At 42.2% G+C, this 25052-nt stretch overlaps 2 long non-coding RNA genes and 1 pseudogene across 2 annotated transcripts in view; 1 reads left to right on the top strand and 2 right to left on the bottom strand.

Annotated features, from left to right (window-relative positions):
- Positions 1 to 25052, bottom strand: part of LOC123574469 (uncharacterized) — a 39345-nt gene that overhangs the window by 5006 nt on the left and 9287 nt on the right. The window contains exon 2 of the long non-coding RNA XR_010583433.1: positions 11940 to 11944. This is a non-coding gene — a long non-coding RNA (uncharacterized lncRNA). The remainder of the gene's footprint in view (positions 1 to 11939; positions 11945 to 25052) is intronic.
- LOC135968557 (uncharacterized) lies at positions 16472 to 23270 on the bottom strand. Its single transcript, XR_010583432.1, has 3 exons — positions 23123 to 23270; positions 20966 to 21062; positions 16472 to 16831 (listed from the first exon to the last, which is right to left on the bottom strand). It is a non-coding gene; the product is annotated as an uncharacterized lncRNA (long non-coding RNA).
- Positions 17440 to 18616, top strand: LOC102121672 (non-histone chromosomal protein HMG-17 pseudogene; annotated as a pseudogene).

Genomic DNA, 25052 nt, shown 5'->3' with positions numbered 1-25052 from the left:
TTCAGAGCTGAGAACCTCCAACAGAGATTTACCCATGTATTTATTAACTGCAAGCCAGTCATTAGCATTGTTTCTATAGATATTAGATTAACTAAAAGTATCCCTTATAGGAAACGAAGGGATGGGCCGAAATAAAGGGATGGATTGGGCTAGTTATCTGCAGCAGGAGCATGGCCTTAAGGCGCAGATCGCTCATGCTATTGTTTGTGGTTTAAGAATGTCTTTAAGCGGTTTTCCGCCCTGGGCTGGCCAGGTGTTCCTTGCCCTCATTCCAGTAAACCCACAACCTTCCAGCGTGGGAATTATGGCCGTCATGAACACGTCACAGTGCTGCAGAGATTTTGTTTATGGCCAGTTTGGGGGCCAGTTTATGGCCAGATTTTGGGGGGCCTGTTCCCAACAGAGAAGATGATAACCACCATCATAAAAATATGTGAAACTGTAAAATTCACTGGTAAAGCTAATACACAGGGAGAAAGAGATTAAGACTCAAATCTTAACCCTACAGAAAACCTCCCAACCACAAAAGTAAACAGTAAGAAAGGAAGGAACAAAGGATATACAGAACAAGCAGAAAACCATAGAATGCTAGGAGTAAATACTCACCTATTAAGAATAACGTTGCATGTAAATTGATTGAATTTTCCCATTTAAAAGATATAGACTGGGCTGACTATTTTCGGACTCAGCCCACCTGCACCCAGGTGAAATAAACAGCCTTGTTGCTCACACAAATCCTGCTTGGTGGTCTCTGCACATGGATGTGTGAGACATTTGGTGCCAAAGACACAAGTCAGAGGGACTCCTTCAGGAGACCTACAACCTCGGGTCCTCAGACCAACCAGCCCAGGGAACATCTGACCAATTTTAAATTGGGTAAGTGGCCTTTTTTTACTCTCTTCTCCAACCTCTCCCACTATCGCTCAATCTCTTTCTCCTTTCAATCTTGTCGCCACCCTTCAATCACTCCCTTCTCTTAATTTCAATTCTTTTCATTTTCTGGTAGAGATGAAGGAGACACATTTTATCTGTGGACCCAAAACTCCAGTGCCGGTCACAGACGGGACGGCAGGCTTCCCTTGGTGTTTAATATTGCAGGGACGCCTGCCTGATTATTCACCCATGTTCCATTGGTGTCTGACCACCGCAGGGACACCTGCTTTGGTCATTCACCCACATTACCTTAGTGGCAAGTCAATTGCGGGGACGCCTGCTTTGGCTGCTCACCCACATTGCGGCCCAGGGCTGCTCCCCAGCCCATTCTCTGTGTTTCTACCCTTCTCTTTAAACTTGCCTCCTTCACTATGGGCAAACTTCCACCCTCCATTCCTCCCTCTTCTCCCTTAGTCTGTGTTCTCAAGAACTTAAAACTTATTCAACTCTCACCTGACCTAAAATCTAAGTGCCTTATTTTCTTCTGCAACACTGCTTGGCCCCAATACAAACTCGACAATGGTTCTAAATGGCCAGAAAATGGCACTTTTGATTTCTCCATCCTATGAAATCTAGATAATTTTTGTCAAAAACTGGGCAAATGGTCTGAGGTGCCTAATTCCAGGCATTGGAATGCCTAATTCCAGGCATTGGTCCCTCCCTAGTCTCTGCTCCCAGTGCGACTCATCCCAAATCTTTCTTCTTTCTCTCCTGTCTGTTTCTTCAGTCTCCACCCCAAGCTCTGAGTCCTTTGAATCCTTCTTTTCTATGGACTCACCTGACCTCTCCCCTTCTCCTCAGGCTGCTCCTCGCCAGGACAACCCAGGTCCCAATTCTTCCTCAGCCTCTGCTCCTCCACCCTATAATCTTTCTATCACCTCCCCTCCTCACACCCAGTCTGGCTTACAGTTTTGTTCCATGACTAGCCTTCCCCCACCTGCCCAACAATTTCCTCTTAAAGAGGTGACTGGAGCTAAAGGCATAGTCAAGGTTAATGTTTCTTTTTTCTTTATCCAACCTCTCCCAAATCAGGTGGCATTCATCAAATATAAAAATATAAAATTTTTATCAAATATAAAAATCCAGACGAGTTCCTGGCCCATTTGGCAACAACCCTTAGATGCTTTACCGCCCTAGACCCAGAGGGGCCAGAAGGCCGTCTTATTCTGTATGCATTTTGTTACCCAATCTGCTCCCAACATTAGAAAAAGCTCCAAAAATTAGATTCCAGCCCTCAAACCCCACAGCAGGACTTAATTAACCATGCCTTCAAGGGGTACAATAATAGGGAAGAGTTGCAATTACTTGCCTCTGCTGTGAGAGAAACCCCAGTCATATCTCCATACACAAAAACTTCAAAATGCCTAAGCCACAGAAGTCAGGCATTCCTTCAGGACTTCCTCTCCCAGGATCTTGCTTTAAGTGCTGGAAATCTGGCCACTGGACCAAGGAATGCCCGCAGCCTGGGATTTCTCCTAAGCTCTGTCCCATCTGTGTGTGACCCCAGTGGAAATTGGACTGTCCAACTGGCCCAAGACTCTAACTCCTTCCCAGATCTTCTCAGCTTAGTGGCTGAAGACTGATGCTGCTGAATCACCTCGGAAGCCCCCTGGACTTCCACAGATGCCAAGCTTCAGGTAACTCTTACTGTGGAGGGTAAGGCTGTCCCCTTCTTAATCAATATGGAAGCTACCAACTCCACATTACCTTCTTTACAAGGGGCTGTTTCCCTTGCCTCCATAACTGTTGTGGGTATTGATGGCCAGGCTTCTAAACTTCTGAAAACTCCCCAACTCTGATGCCAGCTTGGACAACATTCTTTTATGCACCCCTTTTTAGTTATCCCCACCTGCCCAGCTCCCTTATTAGGTGGAGATATATATATATATATATTTTTTTTTTTTTTTTTTTTTTTTTTTTGAGGTGGAGTCTCGCTGTGTCTCCCAGGCTGGAGTGCAGTGGCGTGATCTCGGCTCACTGCAAGCTCCGCCTCCCGGGTTCACGCCATTCTCCCGCCTCAGCCTCCCAAGTAGCTGAGACTACAGGCGCCCACCACCACACCCGGCTAGTTTTTTGTATTTTTAGTAGAGACGGGGTTTCACCATGTTAGCCAGGATAGTCTCGATCTCCTGACCTTGTGATCCACCCGCCTCGGCCTCCCAAAGTGCTGGGATTACAGGCTTGAGCCACCGCGCCCGGCCTAGGTGGAGATATTTTAACTAAATTATCTGCTTCCTTGACTATTCCTAGGCTACAGCCACACCTCATTGCTGCCTTTTTCCCCAGTTCAAAGCCTCCTTCTCATCCTCCCCTTGTTATCTCCCCACCTTAATCCACAAGTATGGGATACCTCTACTCCCTCCCTGGCAACCAGTCACACACCCATTACTATCCCATTAAACCTAATCACCCTTATCCCACTCAATGCCAATATCCCATCCCACAGCACACTTTAAAATGATTAAAGCCTGTTGTCACTTGCCTGTTACAGCATGGCCTTTTAAAGCCTATAAACACTCCTTACAATTCCCCCATTTTACCTGTCAAAAAACCAGACAAGCCTTACAAGTTAGTTCAGGATCCACACCTTATCAACCAAATTGTCTTGCCTATCCACTCCACGGTGCCAAACCCATATACTCTTCTATCCTCAATACCTCCCTCCACAACCCCTCCATACCCATTATTCTGTTCTGGATCTCAAACATGCTTTCTTTACTATTCCTCTGCACATTTCATCCCAGTCTCTCTTCACTTTCACTTGGACTGACCCTGACACCCAACAGGCTCAGCAAATTACCTGGGCCATACTGCCACAAGGCTTTGTGGACAGCCCCCATTACTTCAGTCAAGCCCAGATTTCTTCGTCATCTGTTACCTGTCGTGGCATAATTCTTTATGAAAATGCACGTGCTCTCCCTGCTGATCATGTCTGGCTAATCTCCCAAACCCCAAGCCCTTCTACAAAACAACTTCTTTCCTTCCTAGGCATGGTTAGGTACTTCCGCCTTTGGATAACTAGTTCTACCATCCTGACTAAACCATTATGTCAACTCACAAAAGCAAACATAGCTGACCCCATAGATCCTAAATCCTTTCACTACTCCTCTTTCCATTCCTTAAAAACAGCCCTAGAAGTTGCCCCCATGCTGGTTCTCCCTAACTCATCCCAACCCTTTTCATTATACACAGCCAAAGTACAGGACTGTGCAGTCAAATTTCTTACACAAGAGCCAGGACTGTGCCCTGTAGCCTTTCTGTCCAAACAACTTGACCTTACTGTTTTAGGCTGGTCCCCACCCCCATGACTGTATCTCTCTGATCCACCTGACATTCATTCCATTTCCCCGTATTTCCTTCTTTCATGTTCCTCACTCTGATCGCACTTGGTTTATTGATGGCAGTTCCACCAGGCCTAATTGCCACTCACCAGCAAAGGCAGGCTATGCTATAGCATCTTCCACATCTATCATTGAGGCTACCACTCTGCCCCCTTCCACTACCTCTCAGCAAGCCAAACTCATTGCCTTAACTCGAGCCCTCACTCTTGCAAAGGAATTAGGCATCAATATTTATACTGACTCTAAATATGTCTTCCATATCCTGCATCACCATGGTGTTATATGGACAGAAAGAGGTTTCCTCACTACTCAAGGTCCTCCATCATTAATGCCTCTTTAATAAAAACTCTTCTTAAGGCGCTTTATTTCCAAAGGAAGCTGGAGTCATTCACTGCAAGTGCCATCAAAAGGTGTTGGATCCCATCACTCAGGGCAATGCTTGTGCTGATATGATAGCTAAAAAACCAGCTAGCATCCATCTTCTATCCCTCATGGCAGTTTTTCTCCTTCTCATCTGGTCACTCCCACCTACTCCCCCACTGAAACTTCTACCTATCAATCTCTTCCCACACAAGGCAAATGGTTCTTGGACCAAGGAAAATATCTCCTTCCAGCCTCACAGGCCCATTCTATGTTGCCATTTCATAGCGTCTTCCATGTAGGTTACAAGCTGCTAGCCTGCCTCTTAGAACCTCTCATTTCCTTTCCATCATGGAAATCCGTCCTCAAGGAAATCAATTGTCAGTGTTCCATCTGCTATTTTACTACTACTCAGGGATTGTTCAGGCCCCCTTCCTTCCCTACACATCAAGCTTGGGGATTTGCCCCCACCCAGGACTGGAAAATTGACTTTACTCACATGCCTCGAGTCAGGAAACAAATACCTCTGGTCTGGGTAGACACTTTCACTGGATGGGTAGCAGCCTTTCCCATAGGGTCTGAGAAGGCCACCGCAGTCATTTCTTCCCTTCGGTCAGACATAATTCCTCAGTTTGGCCTTCCCACCTCTCTACAGTCTGATAATGGACTGGCCTTTACTAGTCAAATCACCCAAGCAGTTTCTCAGGCTCTTGGTATTCAGTGGCACCTGGGTTTCCCTCAAACTGCCACCCTTAAGTCTCTCTTTAAGTGGATAGAAGATCTTCAGTGACAAAGTACACTCCAATACTTTCACCCTGATGAAGTCCTATTCTTTACTTTTATACTCACTCTTATTCTGGTTCCCGTTCTTATGCCACCCTCTACCTCTCCCCAGCTTTCTCCACCACACTATCAAACTTACTCTCTCCTAGCCATTTCTAATCCTTCTTCAACAAACAATTGCTGGCTTTGCATTTCTCTTTCCTCCAAAATCGCTGAGGCCCTGACTTACTCACTGCAAAAAAAAAAAATGGGACTCTGTATATTTTTAAATGAAGAGTGTTGTTTTTACCTAAATCAATCTGGCCTGGTATAAAAACTCAAGGATAGAGCCCAAAAACTCACCAATCAAGCAAACAATAACATTGAACCCCTTGGACACTCTCTAATTGGACGTCCTGGGTACTCCCAATTCTTAGTCCTTTAATACCTATTTTTCTCCTTCTTTTATTTGGACCTTGTGTCTTTTGTTTAGTTTCTCAATTCATACAAACTGCATCGAGGCCCTCACCAATAATTCTATATGACAAATGCTCCTTCTAACAAATCCACAGTATCATCCCTTACCATAAAATCTTCCTTCAGCTTAATCTCTCCCACTCTAGGTTCTCACATCGCCCCTAATCCCACTTGAAGCAGCCCTGAGAAGCCTCATGCATTATCTCTCCATACCACCCCCAACATTTTTTGCTGCTCCAACACTTCACTATTTTGTTTTGCTTTTCTTATTAATATAAGAAGACAGGAATGTCAGGCCTCTGAGCCCAAGCTAAGCCATCATATCCCCTGTGAATTGCACGTATATATCCAGATGGCCTGAAGCAACTGAAGATCCACAAAAGAAGTGAAAATAGCTGTAACTGATGACATTCCACCATTGTGATTTTTTTCTGCCCCACCCTAACTGATAAATGTACGTTGTAATCTCCTCCACTCTTAAGAAGATTCTTTGTAATCTCCCCCACCCTTAAAAAGGTTCTTTGTAATTCTCCCCACCCTTGAGAATGTACTTTGTGAGATCCACCCCCTGCCTACAAAACATTGCTCATAACTCCACCACTTATCCCAAAACCTATAAGAACTAATGATAATCCCACCACCCTTGCTGACTCTTTTCAGACTCAGCCTACCTGCACCCAGGTGAAATAAACAGCCCTGTTGCTTTCTCTCTCTCTCTCTCTCTCTCTCTCTCTCTCTCTCTCTCTCTATATATATATATATATATATATATATATATATATATATATGCACACACACATAGACTGGCTGCATGGATAAAAACACAAGACCCAGTCATATGCTGCTTACAAGAACCTCACCTTACCTTTAAAGACACACAGACTGAAAGAGGAGGGATGGAAAAAGATATTCCATGCAAATGGCAACCATATTTGAGCATGAGTAGCTATACTTATATCAGACAAAACAGACTTCAAGTTAAAAGCTGTAAAGAGATAAAGAAGGACATTATATAACAACAAAGGTATCAATTCAGTGAGACAATGTAACAGTTGTAAATATATAAGCACCCAACACTGGAGCACTCAAATACAAATAAAGCAAATATTATTAGATCTAAAGGAAGAGATAGGTCCTAATATAATAATAGCTGGGGACTGCAACACTTAACTCTTGTTCCTGGACAGATGATCTAGACAGAAAATCAACAAAGAAACATCAGATTTAAACTGCACCATAGACCTAATGGACCTAAGAGATATTTACAGAACCTTTCATCCAATGGCTACAGAATACACATTATTTTCATCAGAACATGGAACATTCTCCAGGATGGACCATATATTAGGCCACAAAACAGTCTCAACAAATTTTTAAAAATCAAAATTATATTAAGTATCTTCTCAGACCACAGTGGAATAAAAGTAGTTATCAACACCAACAGGAACTTTGGAAACTATACAAATAAATGGAAATTTAACAACATGCTCCTGAATGACCAATGGATGAAGAAACAAATTAAGAGTAAAATTTTTAAATTCCTGGAAAAAATAAAAATACAAATACACATACCAAAACCTGTAGGATACAGCAAAAGCAGTATTAAGAAGCAAGTATATAACAATAAATGTGTACGTCAAAAAACTAAAAAGGTCCCAAACAACCTAACAATGCACCTCAAAAAACTAAAAAAGCAGGAACAAACCAAACCCAAAATTAATAGAAAGAAATTAAAAATAAGGGCAAAAATCAATGAAACTGAGACTAGAAAAACAATAACAATACAAATGATCAATGAAACAAAAAGCTGATTTTTTGAAAAGATAAACAAAACTAACAAACCTATCTAGATAAACAAATCTAATAGACTAAGAGAAAAGAAAGAGAACCCAAATAAATGAAATCAGAAACAAAAAAGAAGACATTACAATGTATACCATAGAAATACAAAAGATCATTACAGAATATTGTGAAGAATCATATGCTGACAAACTGGAGAATCTGAAGGAAATGGACACATTCCTGGAAACATACAACTTACCAAGATTGAACCAAGAAGAAACAGAAAACACAAGCAGATCAGTAACAAGCAACGAAATCAAATAGTAATAAAAATCCTTCCAACAGAGAGAAGTCCAGGACCAATTGCTCCATTGCTTAATTCTACTGAACTTTTAAAGAATTAATACCAATTATTCTCAAACTATTCCAAAATATTAGATCAGAAGGAATTCTTCCTAACTCATTCTATGAGGCCAGCATAACCCTGATACCAACACCAGACAAGGACACAACAGGTCAATACCTCTAGTGAACATAAATGCAAAAATCCTCAGTAAAATACTAGAAAACCAAATCTAAAAACACATCAAAAGCATAATACCCCATGATCGAGTGGGATTTATACCAGGAATGCAAAGATGATTCAAAATATGCATATCAACAAATGTCACGCATCACTTCAATAGAATGAAAGACAAAATACTATGATAATCTCAATAGATGCAGAAAAAGCTTTTTCTAAAATTCAACATTTCTTTATTATAAAAACCCTTAATAAATTAGGTATAAAATGAAAGTACCTCAACCTAATAAAGGCCATATATGATAAATCCACAACTAATATCTTACTGAATGGATAAAAGCTTGAAGATTTTTCTGTAAGAACTATAACAGGACAAAGATACCTACCCTCACCATTTGTAGTCAACATAGTGCTAGAAGTGCTAGTCAGAGCAGTCAGGCAAGAAAAAGAAATAAAAGGTATCGAAATTGGAAATGAGGAAATCAAATTATCCCTGTTTGCAGATGACATACTCTGATATATAGAAAAACCTAAAGGGTTTACCCAAAACAACCCTTAGAACTGATAAATGAATTCAGTAAAATTGCAGGATACAAACTTAATATACAAAAATCAGTAGCAGCTCTATACACAAACAGTGAACTAGCTGAAAAAGAAATCAAGAGGGCAATCCCATTTACAATAGCAAAAAATATAAAATACCTAGGAATAAATTTAACCAAGAAGGTGAACAACCTCCACAAGAAAACTACAAAATGCTGATTTAAAATAAAGAAATTGAAGATGATACAAACAAATGGAAAGGCATCCCATCCTCATGGAATGGAATAATTTATATAACTAAAATGAAAATACTACCCAACACAATCTGCAGATTCAATCCAATTCCTATGAAAATACCAACGACATTTTTTACAGAAATAGAAAAAAAATTCTAAAATTTGTGTGGAACCACAAAAGACTCCAAATGGCCAAAGCAATCCTGAGCAGAAAGAACAATGCTGGAGATATCACAATACCAGACCTCAAAATATACTACACAGCTATAGTAACTAAAATGCATGGTATTGCATAAAAACAGACACACAGACCAATAGAACAGAGTAGAGAACCCAGAAATTAATCCACATATTTACAGCCAACTGATTTTTGACGAAGATGTCAAGAACACTCACTGGGACAGCCTCTTCAATAAATGATGCTGGGGGCTGGGTCCAGTGGTTCACATCTATAATCCCAGCACTTTGGGAGGCTGAGGTGACATCTCACCTCTTCCCTTGCTTGAGCCTGGGAAGTCGAGGCTGCAATGTGTTGTGACTGCACCACTGCACTCCAGCCTGGGCAACAGAGTGAGATTCTGTCTCAGAAAAATAGAGGTGATGCTAGGAAAACTGGATACCGATATGCAGAATGAAACTAGACTCCCACCTCTCACCCTGTACAAAAATCAACTGAAACTGGATCTAAGACCTAAATGTAAGACATACAACAATAAAACTACTAGAAGAAAACATAGGGGAAACACTTCAGGACATTGGTCTGGAAAAAGATTTTATGGATAAAACCTTAAAAGCACAGGCAGCAAAAGCAAAAATAAACAAATGGGATTACCAAACCAAAAAGCTTTTGCACAACAACAGAAAGAATCAACAAAGTGAAAAAACAACTTACAGAATGGGTGAAATATATTCAAACTATTTATCCAACCGGGAATTTATATCCAGAATATACAAGGAACTCAAACATCTTAACAATCAAAAAGCAATCTGATTAAAAAATGGGCAAGTGGGCCGGGCGCGGTGGCTCAAGCCTGTAATCCCAGCACTTTGGGAGGCCGAGACGGGCGGATCATGAGGTCAGGAGATCGAGACCATCCTGGCTAAAACGGTGAAACCCTGTCTCTACTAAAAAATACAAAAAACTAGCCAGGCGCCGTGGCGGGCGCCTGTAGTCCCAGCTACTCGGGAGGCTGAGGCAGGAGAATGGCGTGAACCCGGGAGGCGGAGCTTGCAGTGAGCTGAGATCCGGCCACTGCACTCCAGCCTGGGGGACAGAGCGAGACTCCGTCTCAAAAATAAAAATAAAAAAAAAAAATGGGCAAGTGACCTGAACAGACACTTCTCAAGAGCAGACACATAAATGGCCAACATGTATATTTTTAAAATGCTAAACATCACTAATCATCCAGGAAATGCAAATCAAAACGACAGCGAGGTATCATCTCACCCCCGTTAGGTTAGCTATTATCAAAAAGACAAAAAATAACAAATGCTGACAAGGATGTGGAGAAAAGGGAATTCCTATACACTGCTAGTGGAAATATAAACTAGTACAGCCACTATGAAGAACACTATGGAGGTTCCTCAAAAAAAAACAAACAAAAAAAAACTACAAATAGAATTCCCATATGATCCAGCAATCTCACTAATAGGAATTTATCCAATAGAAAGGATATAATTATATCAGAGAGACATCTGCACCCTGAGGTATTACAGCACTATTCACAATAGCCAAGATACAAAATCAACCTGGGTGTCCAACAAGATATAACTGGATAAAGAAAATGTAGTATGTATACACAATGGATTACTATTCAGTTATATAAAAGAATGAAATCCTGTCATTTGCAGCAACATGGATGAAACTGGCAAACATTACATTAAGTGAAATAAGCTAGAAACAGAAAGTTAAACCCTGCATGTTCTCATTCATATATGAAAGCTAAAAAAAAAACAGTTGATCTCATAGAAATAAAAAGTAGAACAGAGGATACTAGAGGCTAGGAAGGGTAGGGGAAAGGAAGGGATAGAGAGATTTGTTAAAAGATACAAAATTACAGCAAGGAAGGGTGCAATTTAGCTGACTAGATGCAGCTAGAACACACCTCTTCTCTGGACAGGAGCCAAAGTAACAAGTAGATATTCATACATCAACTAGATTATCTATGAGAGAACAATGTAATTCAAAAGAGAAGTGACAGGAAGCACCAAAAGCAAAGAAAGAGAGGGAAGCAAGGCAGTCTGCTCAGCCAGGATCAGCTAGGAGCTGAGATAAGCTCCCACACATCAGTAAAAGGGTGAGAGACCCTCAGGGCTCCACATTCCTCTAAGAACTAGAGAAATGTTCACAGCCACCACTACTCCCACCTAAGGATTCCGCTGGTGGCCTAGAGACCACCCCACCCCTGTCTATCACAGCTGGCCCCTGAATGCAATACTCAGGGACTTGAGTACAAGTCCACTAGCCCAATCCAGTCCCCCCAGTACTCGAGCATGCCATTCAGGGGCCTGGGGATCTCCCGGCCCAGTCTACCATCATTGGCACTTGAACACTCCTCCCAGGATCTGAAGTCAGGCCAACACAATCTGTCAATACTACCAAAGATAGTACCTACCTGCACATGCCACTAGTGGGCTATGGAACTGGCCCACTTAACCTGTCACAGTCACCACCAACACCAGCACAGACTACTTGGGTTTCAGTGAGTTGTTCCTCTACTGCTACTGCCACCACCCACATTACCCTCTCTGCCTAGGGGCCCAAAAACCTGTCAACATGCCCAGCCCCCCACTGTCTCTACTGGCATCAGAGCAAGCCACCTGGAGGCCCAGTAGTCAGCCTCCCTGGACCCACTAACACTAATGCTAGCATAAGCTGCCCTGGGAACAAAGGACAGCATGCTCAGCCCCCTGCTCCCAAAACTGGGGCCCAAAGGCTAGCCCACCTGGCATCCTAGTCCCTAGCAAAAACTTCACCACAGCCTCCACTAATAACGGCACCCTAAGTCACTGAGGAAATCACAGATACCACTGACACTATTTACAACTGGAAAAAACCATAGAAAGATTATACTAGTGCACTCACTCAAAATCAAAGCCAAAGTGCCCTACCCGCCAAAAACACATAAATCTTCAGGAATAAGTACTCTTTTATGAAAGCAAATACAAAAAAATTGGAATAAGCAACTGTTACACTAGGTGCACAGATGTCAATGTAAAGACACAGGAAACATGAAAAAGTAAAGGACTCTAAGTGTTTTCTTGGACTGTTTGTTTTCACATTAAAAAAAAAAAAGTAAAGGAATCTGACACCTCCAAAGGAACACAATAAATCTCCAACAGCAGATCCTAATCAAAAATAAATTATGAAATCCCAGATAAATAATTCAAAATACAGATTTTAAAGGAGCTCAGAGAGATATCAGATAATTCTGAAAAACAATACACAGAAATAAGAAAAACAATTCAGGATATGAATGAGAACTTTACCAAAGAGAGAGGTTTTTGGTTTTTTTATTCTGGAACTGAATAATTCATTGAATTAAATACAAAATACATTTGAAAGCTTCAATAGTCTAGATCAAGCAGAAGAAAGAATCTCAGAACTTGAAGACAAGTCTTTTGAACTAATCCAGGCGATAAAAATAAAGAAAAAATTAGAAAGAATGTGCAGAGCCTTTGTAACATTTGGGACAATATAAAGTGAACAAATATTCAAATTACCACTGTCCCTGAGAGTGAAGAGAAAACAAAGGGTGAGAAAACCTATTTAACAAAATATTAGTTGAAAACTTCCCAAAACTAGCAAGAGATACAGATAACCAGATAGAGAAGGCCCAAAGATTCCCTAACAAATATAATTGAAAAAGATCTTCTCCATGGCATATTATGATTAAACTGTTTAAAGTCAAAACAAACCATAGAACACCAAAAACAGCAAGAGAAAAGTATCTAGTCACCTACAAAGAAACTCACATCAAAACCTTGCAGGCCAGGAGAGAATGGGATAACATATTCAAAGTGCTGGGAGAAAAAACCTGCCACCCAGGGATACTACATCCAGCAAAATTCATAAATGAAAGAGAAACAGACTTTCTCAGACAAGTAAATTCTGAGGGAACACGCCACAAGACCAATGCTACAAGAAATGCCTAAGGGAGTCCTGAACTTGGAAGTGAAAGAATATTTACCATCATAAAAACACACAAAAGTATAAAACTCACTGGTAAACCAAACACATAAATGAGGAAGAGAAAGGACTTAAGTGGTACCACTACAGTAAACCATAAAACCACAATTACTATCAATAAGAGAGAAGAAAAGAACAAAGAATATACAAAACAACCAGAAAATAATTAACAATATGACAGTAACAAACCTCACATATCAATAATAACCTTGAATATGAATGCATTAAATTCTCCACTTAAAAAATATAGACTGGCTGAATGGATAAAAAAACATAATCCAACCAAATGGTGCTTACAAGAAAGACGACACATCTACACTCAAAGGAATGGAAAAAGATATTCCATGTAAATGGAAACCAAAAGCAAGCAGTAGCTATACTTAGATAAAACAAACTTTAAGTCAAAAACAGTAAAAAGGGCTGGGTGTGGTGGTTCACGCCTGTAATCCCAGCACCTTGGGAGGCCAAGGTGGGTGGATCACTTGAGGTCAGAAGTTCAAGACAAACCTGGCCAACATGGCAAAACCCCATCTCTACTAAAAACACACACAAAAGAATGTGCTGGGCATAATGGCAGGTGCTTGTAATCCCAGCTGCTTGGGAGATTGAGGCACTGGTATAAAAACAGACACACAGACCGATGGAACAGAATAGACAGTCCAGAAATAAATCCACACATTCACAGCCAACTGATTTTCAGTAAAAGCTTCAAGAGCATACACTGGGGGAAAGATACCCTCTTCAATAAATGGTACTGGGAAAATTGGATATTTGTATGCAGAAGAATGAAACTGGACCCCTTTCTCTCCCCATACACAAAAATCAACTGAAGATGGATTAAAACTGTAAACATAAGACCCAAAACTATAAAACCGCTAGGAAAAAACATAGAGAAAATATTTTAAGATATGAGTCTAGCAAAGATTTTATGGCTAAGAACTCAAAAGCACAGAAACTATAACAAAAATAGACAAATGGGACTATATTAAACTAAAAAGCTTCTGCACAGCAAAGGAAACAATCAACAGAGTGAAGAGACAACTTACTGAATGGGAGAAAATATTTGCAAACTATTTATCTGACAAGGGACTAATAGCCAGAATATACAGGAATGTCAAACAACTCAGCAATAATAAAAAAAATAATAATAATCTCATTTAAAAGTGGGCAAACGACATGAATACATATTTCTCAAAAGAAGACATACAGGCTGAGCATGGTGGCTCACATCTGTAATCCTAGCATTTTGGGATGCCAAGGCAGGAGGATTACTTGAGGTCAGGAGTTCAAGACCAGTCTGAGAAATATAGTGAGACCCTGTCTCCACAAAAATTTAAAAAATTAGCCAGGCATGGTGGTGCACACCTGTAGTCCCAGCTACTCAGGAGGCTGAGACAGGAGGATCACTTGAGCCCAGGAGTTTGAGGTTACAGTGAGTTATGATCCTGCCACTGCACTCTAGCCTGGGTTCAGAAAGAGACTCTGTCTCAAAAAAAAAAAAAAATTAAATTAAATTAAAAAATAAAAAGACATACAAATGGCCAGCAGGTATATGGGAAAATGCTCAACATCACTAAGCATCAGCGAAATGCAAATCAAAGCCACAATGAAATATCATCTTACCCCCATGAGAATGGCTATTAATAAAATTAGAAAAAATAACTGATGCTGATGCGGATGTGGAGAAAACGAAAATCTTATACACTGTTACTGGGAATGTAAATTAGTACAACCACTATGGAAAACAGTATCAGGATTTCTCACAAAACTAAAAGTAGAACTACCATATGATCTGGCAATCCCACTACAGGATATCTGTCCAAAGGAAAAGTCTCTATATCAAAGGAATGCCTGCACTTGCATGTTTATAGCAGTGCTATTCACAATAGCAAAGCTATAGAATCAACATATATAGAATCAAAGATATAGAATCATCAACAATAGATGAATGAATATAGAAAATGTGATATACACATATGCATATATATGTATATTTATATATGTGTGTATATATGTATATATACACACATATATATGCATATACATGCATATATATCACATATACAAGTCAAATGTGATTTGGCCATAAGAAAGAATGAAATTATGTCATTTGCAGCAACATGGATGGAACTAGAGGTCATCATGTTAAATGAAATAACTTAGGCACAGAAAGACAGATACCTCTTGTTCTCACTCATATATGGGAGTTTAAAAAATTGATCTCCTCAAGAGAGAGAAAAGAATGATAGATAACAAAGGCTAAGAAGAGTGTGTGGGTGGGAGGGAGGATAAAGAGAGATTTGTTAACTGGTACAAACATATAGTTAGATAGAACAAATAAGCCCCAGTATTCTCTTGCACAGTAGGGTGCCTATAGTTGGCAACAATGCACTATACATTTCAAAGTAGCTAGAAGAGAGGATTTGAAATGTTACCAATACATAGAAATGAGAAATACTCAAGATGATGAGTACCCCAAATACCCTGACTTGATCATTACACATTCTATGGATGTAAAAAATACATGTGCAGAACAAAGACCCACCTGCAACATTTGGTGGCAACCATAAGGGGATTCTCCAAAGCAGTGAGTAATATTGTACCACTTTCACTTGCTATTCTGTCCTATCCTTCCTTAGAATTGGAGGAAAATACTGGGCACCTGTCAGCCGGTTAAAAATGATTAGCATGGCCGCTGGACTTAAGACTCAAGTGTGAGGCTTCCTGGAAAAAGGCTTTCTAACAACCCCCAACCCTTCTGGGTTGGGAACACTGGTCTGCCTGGAAATAGCTTCCACTTTCACAATTTCCTGGGGGAAGCCAAGGGCCAACTAGAGGCTGAAAGCTGTCATACTGAACTGGCATTGGCCAGTTAAGATCATGGCACAGCCAGAAGTCTCTACTCAACAGTCGCCCATGTGTGCACCCCTACCTCTCCTTCTGACCCATACCTCCTGGGTCCTGACCATGACTTTCTTTAAAGTGTAGCCCCAAAATTCTCCTTACCTCTGAATCTACTTCCTCCAATCCCTGCCTCCTAGGTACTAATGCTTCAGACTTTCGTTTCCTCTCCAAGTATTAGAGCAAGTTGTATCTCCAAAGGGATCTAAGGAAGCTCTATGCTGTGTCCTTAAGCAACTAGGCTATGAACCCAGGGAGTCTTACCCCAATTTAGGCAAACAGCTCTCAACATGAGCAGTTATGTGGGACCCATTCCCCACCACCCTTGCCAGAGTCCCAAGTTTGTAAATGGCTAGTGTTTCATGTGTCCGTGTAAAGAGACCACCAAACAGGCTTTGTGTGAGCAACAAGGCTGTTTATTTCACCTGGGTGCAGGTGGGCTGAGTCCAAAAAAGGAGTCAGCAAAGGATGGTGGGATTATCACTAGTTCTTATAGGTTTGGGATAGGCATACAAAGTACCTTCTTAAGGGCAGGGAGAGAATATTACAAAGTATCTTCTTAAGGGCTGGGGAGAATATTACAAAGTACCTTCTTAAGGGTGGGGGAGAATATATCTTTTCAGTTAGGGTAGGGCAGGAACAAATCACAATGGTGGAATGTCATCAGTTAAGGCTATTTTCACTTCTTTTGTGGATCTTCAGTTGCTTCAGGCCGTCTAGATGTATACATGCAGGTCACAAGATATGATGGCTTAGCTTGGGCTCAGAGGCCTGACATTCCTGTCTTCATATATTAATAAGAAAAACAAAACAAAATAGTGGTGAAGTGTTGGGGCAGCAAAAATTTTTGGGGGTGGTATGAAGAGATAATGGGTGATGTTTCTCAGGGCTGCTTCAAGTGGGACTAGGAGCAGCATGGGAACCTAGAGTGGGAGAGATTAAACTGAAGAAAGATTTTGGGGTAAGGAGTGATATTGTGGGGTTGTTAGAAGGAGCATTTGTCACATAGAATTATTGGTGAGGGCCTGGATGTGGTTTTGTATGAATTGAGAAACTAAACAAAAGACACAAGGTCTGAATAAGAGAAGGAGAAAAACAGGTATTAAAGGACTAAGAATTGGGAGGAGCCAGAATATCCAATTAGAGAGTGCCCAAGGGGGTTCATAATTATTTGCTTGGTTGATGAGTTTTTGAGCTCTATCCTTGAGGTTTTTTTATGTTGTCATATACCAGGCCAGATGGATTTAGGTAAAAACAACACTCTTCATTTAAAAATACACAGAGTCCTCCTTTTTCAGCAGGGAGTAAATTGAGGCCTCGGCGATTATGGAGGAAAAAGAAATGCAAAGCCAGCGACTGTTTGTTAAAGAAGGATTAGAAATGGCTAGGAGAGGAGCAGTGTGAAGAAGAAGAGGCAAGAACGACCCTCGGACCGACCAAAGCCCGCGCGCGCTGCATCCTGCATCCAGCACCTACATCCCGCCGCCATCACCACCATGCCCAAGAGAAAGGCTGAAGGGGATGCTAAAGGAGATAAAGCCAAGGTGAAGCATGAACCACAGAGAAGATCCACGAGGTTGCCTGCTAAACCTGCTCCTCCAAAGCCAGAGCCCAAGCCTAAAAAGGCCCCTGCAAAGAAGGGAGAGAAAGTACCCAAAGGGAAAAAGGGAAAAGCTGATGCTGGCAAGGAAGGGGATAACCCTGCAGAAAATGGAGATGCCAAAACAGACCAGACACAGAAAGCTGAAGATGCTGGAGATGCCAAGTGAAGTGTGCATTTTTGATAACTGTGTACTTCTGGTGACTGTACAGTTTGAAATACTATTTTTTATCAAGTTTTATAAAAATGCAGAATTTTGTTTTACTTTTTTTTTTAAGCTTAGCACACAGAACACTTCATTGTTGTTTTTGGGGGAAGGGGCATATGTCACTAATAGAATGTCTCCACAGCTGGATTGATGTGGAGAAAACACCTTTCCCTTCTAGTTTTGAGAGACTTCCTCTTGGTTCCCAGTAGGAGGGATTCCCTGAGTTTGACACACATGGCCACGTTGGCACAAAAGCCTTGTGGTATGGAAAAACAAATTTGTTTTTATGTCCTCTTCTCTCTTTCCATCTTTCAGCATAGACTTAACTCCCTAAAGCCCAGACATCTGTTGGGACCTGACCCCCAGTCATTGGTTACCAATGTGTCAGGCAATCTAGACTTTCCAGTGATGCCACTGAGATAGCACCTGTCAAAACAGCAGTGGTTCCATTTCTAGATTGTGGATCTTCAGACACATTCCGCCATTTTCATTTCACTTCCTGAAAGTCAGGGTCGGCTTGTGAAAAGTTGTTAAACAACATGCTAAATATGAAATGTCAACCGTCACTCTAAACTTTCCCTGTTCAGAGCATCAGATGAAGACTTCATTGGGTTTTATAGTGGCTTTCTGATTTTTGGTAGTCCATTGAAGAAGGGAGTTTGAAAGTTGTTGTATACTGTTAACAATTTTCTGCCCATGTTCTGCCTGAAATATCATGATTGTTTATGGAAAGTATCTTTAATAAAGCTGGATACAGCTTGACTTGGAAAAAAAAAAAAGAAATGTCTAGGAGAGAGTGAGTGAGATTGATAGTGTGGTGGAGATAGCTGGGGAGAGGTTGAGGGTGGCATAAGAACAGGAATGAGAGTAAGAGCGAGTATAACAGTAAAGAACAGGACTTCATCAGAGTGAAAGTGTTGGAGTGTGTCCTGTCAGCAAAGATCATCTATCCACTCCAAGAGGGAGTCAAGAGTGGAGGATTAGGGGATTGGGGATAGATATTCATGATGGAAAGGAAATTAGAGGTTTTAAGAGGCAGGCTAACAGCTTGTAACCTACATGGAAGAGGTTATGAAATGATTACAGAATAGAATGGGCCTGTGAGGCTGGAAGGAGATATTTTCCTTGGTCCAAGAACCATTTGCCTTGTGTGGGAAGAGATTGATACGTGGAAACTTCAGTAGGAGAGTAAATAGGAATGACCAATTAGAAGGAGAAAAACTGGCCATGAGGGACGGAAGTTGGAATGCTAGCTGCTTCTTTAGCTACCTTATCAGCATAAGCATTGCCCTGAGCGATGGGATCTGATGTCTTTTGGTGGCCCTTGCAGTGCATGACTCCAGCTTCCTTTGGAAGTAAAGTGGCCTTGAGAAGAGTTTTTATTAAAGAGGCATTAATGATGAAGGACCCTTGAGTAGTGAGGAAAGCTCTTTCAGCCCATATAACAGCATGGATATGTAGGATAATACATGAATATGTAGCATATCCATGTAGGATATGGAAGGCATACTTAGAGTCAGTATAAATATTGACACGTAATTGCTTTGCAAGAATGAGGGCTTGAGTTAAGGCAATGAGTTTGGCTTGCTGAGAGGTAGTGGAGAGGTGCAAAGTGGTAGCCTCAATGATAGATGTGGAAGATGCTATGGCATAGCCTGCCTTTTGCTGGTGAGTAGTGATTAGGCCTGGTGGAATGGCCATCAATAAACCAACCAAGTGTGATCAGGGTGAGGAACATGAAAGAAGGAAATACGGGGAAATGGAGTGAATGTCAGGTGGATCAGAGAGATATGTCATGGGGTTGGGGGCCAGCCTAAAACAGTAAGGTCAAGTTGTTTGGACAGAAAGGCTACAGGGCACAGTCCTGGCTCTTGTGTAAGAAATTTGACCGCAGAGCCCTGTGCTTTGGCTGTGTGTAATGAAAAGGGTTAGGATAAGTTAGGGAAAGCCAGCGTGGGGGCATCTTCTAGGGCTGTTTTTAAAGAACAGAAAGAAGAATGCTGAAGGATTTAGGATCTATGGGGTCAGCTAGATTTGCTTTTGTGAGCTGACATAATGGTTTAGTCAGGATGGTAAAACAAGGTATCCAAAGGCGGAAGTACCTAACCATGCCCAGGAAGGAAAAGAGTTGTTTTGTAGAAGGGCTGGGTGTTTGGGAGATTAGCCAGACACGATCAGCAGGGAGAGCACATGTGTTTTCAGGAATAATTATGCCAAGATAGGTAACAGACGACAAAGAAATCTGGGCTTGACTGAAGTAAGGGGGGAGGTCTGCAAAGCCTTGCAGCACTACAGCCCAGGTAATTTGCTGAGCCTAATGGGTATCAAGGTCAGTCCAAGTGAAAGCAAAGAGAGGTTGAGATGAAAGGTGCAAAGGAATAGAAAAGAAAGCATGTTTGAGATCCAGAACAGAATAATGGGTTATGGAGGGGTTGTGGAGAGAAGTATTGAAGATAGGAGAGTATATGGGTTTGGCACCACGGAGTGCTTAGGCAAGACAATTTGGTTGATAAGGCGCAGACCCTGAACTAACTTGTAAGTCTTGTCCGGTTTTTAGACAGGTAAAATGGGGGAATTGTAAGGAGAGTTTATAGGCTTTAAAAGGCCATGCTGTAACAGGCAAGTAATAACAGGCTTTAATCCTTTTAAAGCTTGCTGTGGGATGGGATATTGGCATTGAGCGGGGCAAGGGTGATTAGGTTTTAATGGGATGATAAGGGGTGCATCATCTGTCACCAAGGAGGAAGTAGCGGTATCTTATACTTGTGGATTAAGGTGGGGAGATACAAGGAGAGGATGAGAAGGAGGCTTTGAACTGGGGCAAAAGGCAGCAATGAGGTGTGACTATAACCCAGGAATAGTCAGGGAAGCAGATAATTTAGTTAAAATATCTCCACCTAATAAGGGAGCTGGGCAGGTGGGGATAACTAAAAAGGAGTGCATTAAAGAATGTTGTCCAAGTTGGCACCAGAGTTGGGGAGTTTTAAGAGGTTTAGAAGCCTGGCCGTCAATACCTACAACAGTTACGGAGGCAAGGGAAACAGCCCCTTGAAAAGAAGGTAATATGGAGTTGGTAGCCTCCATATTGATTAAGAAGGGGACGAACTTACCCTCCACTGTAAGAGTTACCCAAAGTGTCCGTGATGGTCCAGGAGGCTTCTGAGGGGATCAGGCAGTGTCAGTCTTCAGCCACTAAGCCAAGAAGATCTGGGGAGTCAGTCAGAGAGCCTTGGGTCAGAGTTCCAGGGGCTCTGGGAGTGGCTGTCCGGGGAGTTAGACAGTCCGATTTCCAGTGGGGTCCCACACAGATGGGACCTGGCTTAGGAGGAATCCAGGGCTGCAGGCATTCCTTTGCCCAGTGGCCAGATTTCTGGCACTTGTAGCAAGCTCCTGGGGGAGGAGGTTCTGGAGGAACTGCTGGCAACTGTGGTTAAGGCGTTTGGAGTTCTTGTGTGCTGGAGATGTGGCTGGGATTTCTCTCACAGTGGAGGAAAGGAATTGTAACTCAGAAATACATTGATACTTGGCTGCCTCTACTCTATTATTGTACACCTTGAAGGCAAGGTTAATTAAGTCCTGTTGTGGGGTTTGAGGGCCAGAATCTAATTTTTGAAGCTTTTTCTAATGTTGGGAGCGAACTGGGTAATAAAATGTATATTAAGAATACGGCGGCCTTCTGGCCCCTCTGGGCCCAGGGCGGTAAAGCGTCTAAGGGTTGCTGCTAAGCAGGCCATGAACTGGGCTGGGTTTTTGTCTCTACCTTGGGTAGTTTCTTTAGGCTTGTCATAATTAACAGCTTTGTACGCTGCTTTTTTAAGCCCTTCAACTAGGCAGGAAATCATGTAATCTCACCTACCTATACCTGGGGAATCTGCCTGATAGTTCCATTGGGGATCCTCTCTAGGGACTGCTCTAATGTCTTCCTGGAGGTCTGGTTCATGGAGCCGGCAGTTGTCAGTGTGAGATTGGGCTAGAGAAAAAACTCTGTCCCGTTCATCTGGAGAGAAGGTAGAAGTTAGGATGACATTTAAGTCACTCCAGGTAAATTGTAGGACTGAGTTAGATATTGGAATTCCTGTATATATTTAGTGGGGTCTGATGAGAAAGAGCCTAAACACTGGCTGATTTGGGAAAGGTCTGATAGAGAAAAAGGCACATGTACCCTGAATGTACCCTGACTATACCTTCAGCTCCAACCACCTCTCTAAGAGAAAATTGTTGGGCACGTAGGGGAGGGCTAGTCGCAGAATGAAACTGTAAGCCAGACCGGGTGTAAGGAGGGGAGGTGATAGAAGGATTATAGGGTGGGGGAGCAGAGGCTGAGGAAGAATTGGGACCTGGGTTGGCCTGGTGAGGAGAGGCCTGGGGAGAAGGGGAGAGGTCAGATGAGTTCATAGAAAAGAAGGAGTCAAAGAACTCAGAGCTTGGGGTGGAGACTGAAGGAACACAGGAGAGAAAGAAGAAAGATTTGGGATGAGTCGCATTGGGAGCAGAGACTAGGGAGGGACCAATGTGTAAAAGAATGCCTGGACGTCAGGCATCTCAGATCATTTGCCCATTTTTCAACAAAAACTATCTAGGTCTCGTAGGATGGAGAAATCAAAAGTGCTGTTTTCTGGCCATTTAGAACCATTGTCGAGTTTGTATTGGGGCCAAGCGGTGTTGAAGAAGAAAATAAGGTGTTTAGGCTTTAGGTCAGGTGTGAGTTGAAGAGGTTTTAAGTTTTTGAGAACACAGACTAAGGGAGAAGAGGGAGGAATGGAGGGTGGAAGGTTGCCCGTAGTGAAGCAGGAAAGTTTAAAGAGAAGTGTAGAGACACAGAAGGGGTGGGAGGTGCTTGCCCCCCAGGAAAGTGGAAAAGGGGTGTAGACACGGAGAGAAGGGGTGGGGTGAGCAGCCCTGGGCTGCAATGTGGATGAGCAGCCTAAGCAGGCATCCCCGCAATTGACTTGCCACCAAGGGAATGTGGGTGAATAACCAAGGCAGGCATTCTCGCGGAGATCAGACACCAATGCAATGTGGGTGAATAATCAGGCAGGCATCCCCACAATGATTAAACACCAAGGGAAGGCTGCCTTCCCGAGTCCATGACCAGCGCTGGAGTTTTGGGTCCACAGATAAAATGTGTCTCCTTTGTCTCTACCAGAAAATGAAAGGAATTGAAATTAAGAGAAGGGAGAGATTGAAGGGTGACACCAAGATTGAAAGGAGAAAGAGGTTGAGGGATAGTGAAAGGTTGGAGAAGAGAGTAAAAAGAGGCCACTTACCGGATTTAAAATTGGTGAGATGTTCCTTGGGCTGGTTGGTCTGAGGACCCAAGGTCACAGGTGGATATCTTCACAGAGTGAGGGTGAGGACAGGGACTGGTCTCCCAAAGGAGTCCTGCTGACACAGGTCTTCAGCACCAAATGTCTCACGTGTCTGTGTGAAGAGACCACCAAACACTTTGTGTGAGCAACAAGACTGTTTATTTTACCTGGGTGCAGGTGGACTGAGTCCAAAAAAGGAGTCAGCAAAGGGTGGTGGGATTATCATTAGTTCTTACAGGTTTGGGATAGGCATACAAAGTGCCTTCTTAAGGGCATGGGGAGAATATTACAAAGTGCCTTTAAGGGCGGGGGAGAATATATCTTTTCAGTTAGGGTAGGGCAGGGACAAATCACAATGGTGGAATGTCATCAGTTAAGGCTATTTTCACTTCTTTTGTGGATCTTCAGTTGCTTCAGGCCATCTGGATGTATACATGCAGGTCACAGGGGATATGATGGCTTAGCTTGGGCTCCGAGGCCTGACAGCTAGGAGGATTGCTCTCCCATTGTGTAAGATGCTCTCCTCCCCCATTTCTACCCAGATTACCACCCCCACCCCCCCACCCCCCCACAATACAATCTCCAAGCCTTGGCTCCTTGTCCAGGGCCTTAGAACTGTTGACACAGTACTTTAACAACTGGAACTGGGTCTATGACAACAGATCGGGATGAAAGCAAATTGAGTCCATAAAAGAGAGGCACATATTCCTATAGTGGCAAATGGGGGCAATAAGCGAACGTCCTTCTGCTGTGTTCCCAAAATCCATCTACAAATAGAGAAAGAGAGAGAGGAAGAGACAGAGAGAAAAAGAGGGAGTCAAAGAGAGGAGTGAGAGACAGAGGCAAAGAGGGAGTCAGAGAGAGAGAGAGAGAGACAGAAAGTCAAAGAGAGAGAGAAAGAGAGAGATATACAAGTAGTTAAAGAAAAAACAGTGTACACTATTCCTTTAAAAGCCAAGGTAAATTTAAAACCTATAATTGATAATTGAAGGTCTTCTCTGGGACCCTATAACACTACAATACCAACTTGTTATCAGTGTAAGCAAGGGCGTAGCCTGAAAACACTGAGACCACTGACAACCCGTAGCATTCCTACCAAAAATCCTTTAACCCAGTAACCCACGGATGGCCCATATGCATTCAATCGGTAGTGGCTACTGCTTTGCTAACAGAAGAAAGTAGAAAAATAGCTTTTAGAGGAAACCTCACTGTGAGTACATCTCACCAGTTCAGAATTATCCTAAGTAAAAAAAGCAGAAAGGTAGCTTACTAACTCAAAAAACTTAAAGTATGGGGCCATTCTGTTAGAAAAAGATGACTTAACATTAACCACTGAAAATTTCCTTAACCCAGCAGATTTCCTAACAGGGGATTTAAATCTTAATTACCATACAAAGGTCTGACCAGACCTAGGAGAAACTCCCTTCAGGACAGGATGATAGATGGTTCCTCCAGGGTGAGACTGAAACACACACACACACACACACACACACACACACACACACAAAATGGGTATTCAGTAATTGATAGGGAAACTCTTGTAGAAGCAGAGTTAGGAAAATTGCCTAATAATTGGTCTGCTCAAACGTGCAAGCTGTTTGAACTCAGCCAAGCCTTAAAATACTTACAGAATCAAAAAAACCTATCTCAATCCTGACTCAAAATGTTACCTCCACCTGCTCAGAAACAAATTTGCATAACAACTGTTGTTTATGGGACTGCCTCTTGATGAGGCAGCTGGGTTGTTAAGAAATAGGAACCCAGCCCAGCTCTAGAACTCACTCCTGAGCATAAAGGCAATGTTGGGCACGCTGGTAAAGGGCCACTAGAATCCAGCAGCCGTACCCCTTTCTTCGTGGTCAAGAAAGGCAGGAAAACAGGTGTTTTG

Source organism: Macaca fascicularis, chromosome 1 (assembly GCF_037993035.2).
Source record: "Macaca fascicularis isolate 582-1 chromosome 1, T2T-MFA8v1.1".
Lineage (NCBI taxonomy): Eukaryota > Metazoa > Chordata > Mammalia > Primates > Cercopithecidae > Macaca > Macaca fascicularis.
Note: the sequence above shows the minus strand (reverse complement) of the source record. Positions and strands in the feature narration are given on the sequence as shown.